General features: G+C 52.8%; 1 pseudogene; it reads right to left on the bottom strand.

Annotated features, from left to right (window-relative positions):
• Window positions 1-510: 510 nt before the first annotated feature.
• On the bottom strand, window positions 511-1,827 carry LOC139005861 (nuclear prelamin A recognition factor pseudogene; annotated as a pseudogene).
• Window positions 1,828-2,118: the final 291 nt, after the last annotated feature.

The following is a 2,118-nucleotide window of genomic DNA, read 5'->3' as shown; positions in this document are numbered from 1 at the left end:
GAAAAGTTGGGAATGCAGACTTTCCTATGAGGCCTTATTCCAAAAGGTGACAGTTTATTCACATTGTGGCATAGACACTTTCAAGAGTAACATAAGTGGGTAAAGTCAGGGCCAATCCAGGCCATTTCCTCACCTAATCTCTCTGAGTCGCGTGGACAGAACCAAGTCTCAGCTCTTCACAGGACACTTCTGGAGTTTTTTTTTTAAGCCTAAAGGACAGTAGTCTGTCTCCATTCTTGTTCTTTGGGAAGTTTTCATCATCAAAGGATATGTACATTGGGGTAATCCTCTCGAGATACACTGTTCCAGTTGCACCCATGTAACGATGAGAGCACCCCTCAGAGGAAGGGTGCCAACAGATGGGGAGCAGGGAATTCTGAAAACCAAAGCAATGACAGAGATGCTAAGCCTTTCCTTCACGTGTCTGACACCCCCCTTCAGGTGGCCTGCAGGCCGGGCGTCTGCCGGACCTTTACCACTTGATGTCCTGGCAGGCTGCCCTGGGCCCTGCTAGGCAATGTGCAGGGCTGCCTGGGCCCAGGGGGAGTCGCCTCCCAGCCCCAGCCACTCCTGGTACAGCTCCTGCACATGGGCTCTGGTCTCCAGGGGGCCACACTGGGATGGCAGCGTAGATGCCTTCCATCTGCCACAACAGTGCCCTTCTGCATGCCTGTCATCCGCTTGGGCCTGGCCCCTGTCACTTAAGCATGACCAGCGCAGGCCAGAACCTCCACAAAGTGACAGGAGAACTTGCCCCTTTACAGCTTCAGGACTACTTCTGGATGTTCTGAAAGCCATAGCAGCCTCAAAGCATAGCAGAACCTCTCCGTCCCTTTCAAGGGTGACCTCCTGGGAGCCTTTGTTCCTTAGGGTGTGGTAGGTGAGCACTCCCACATCCTCGTTGAACAGCTCCTTGGCCATGTGCCCAAAGATGTGTACCAGGTACCCGTTGGAGCTGGCACCCTAGTAGAGCCTCACCTCCTTCTCCTTCATGTCTCCAAACAGAGTGTCCATGGTGGCATCATTCGAGGCGAGGTCACTTTGCTCCATTATCTGGACAATTTCACCTGAGGTTAACAAGCAGTCAGCACCCTGGGAACTATGTAAAGCTGTGGGAACATCTTCTCAAAGGGCCTCCAGTTTCTTGTCGTAACATGGGGCCACAATGACGTGGAAAATCTTGTCTGGGGACAGGTTCTGCCGTCTGGTGAAGTAATCCTTCACCAGAGAGCCCATGATCTGCTTGGGAGACTTGGCCATTCAGAGTTGGGAGTGATGGGGTGACCCAGCACATGCTCTGTATATCGGTCCCAGCAGGTGGAAGATAGCATGGATAGCTGGGGCTCTTCCTCATGGTGCTGGCATTACCAACGCACAAATTCCTTCTGACTCTCCAGGATGCTGAAGTCCGCAGCTATCTTCATGTCAAAGACAGTGCTCCTCAAGGCATTTGAGAAAGCCTCAGAGCCTTCTGGATGCATCAGTGACACTGAGGCTGAGTTTAGCAGCAAAATAAGGCAGAGACTAAGGACACATGGACGCTGCCAGCACCTTGTGCTGTGAGGTATCACATTTCTTATTAAGGTTCAGAGCACAGAAGAAGTCCTTGGTGTTCTGTTGAGAAACTTGGACTCCTTCCTCTGCAGTCACACAACTGTCACACGCCAGGCAGTCACTCAGAAATATCTTGGCATCGGCCAACTTATGGATTTCTCCCTTCTCTCCGTTCTCCTGAGCCAGACTCCAGATATTGACTGCAGCATTCTCTTGGTCATCTGTTTTTGTTTTTTTAATACATTCCTTCCGTGTGCAGTGATCACACTTCATTTGGAGTGGGGCAGGAGAGGGCAGGCTCGAGGGACCTGGAGGAAGCACAGGGAGAGCAGTCAGTCACTGCTGGTTGCCCCTGGAGCTGCTGGCAGTATCCTTTCTTCCTTGTGGAGCATCTAGGGAGGGGAAGCGGCCACAGTGCCCGAGGCCAAGTTCCAGGAGGCCGGTAGCGGTAGCGCTGTCGGGATCTTGCCAGAGGCGCTGGTCCATTGGTGCCTGGCCTGTCCTCTGGAGATTGAGCCTACAGGACTACTAAGGAAGCCAGTCTCCAGTTCTGCCCCGCCTCTG

The sequence above is a fragment of the Myotis yumanensis genome, unplaced genomic scaffold (genome assembly GCF_028538775.1).
Source record: "Myotis yumanensis isolate MYYU_CA2020_CCGP unplaced genomic scaffold, mMyoYum1.0.hap1 SCAF_3, whole genome shotgun sequence".
In the NCBI taxonomy this organism is placed as follows: Eukaryota; Metazoa; Chordata; class Mammalia; order Chiroptera; family Vespertilionidae; genus Myotis; species Myotis yumanensis.
Note: the sequence above shows the minus strand (reverse complement) of the source record. Positions and strands in the feature narration are given on the sequence as shown.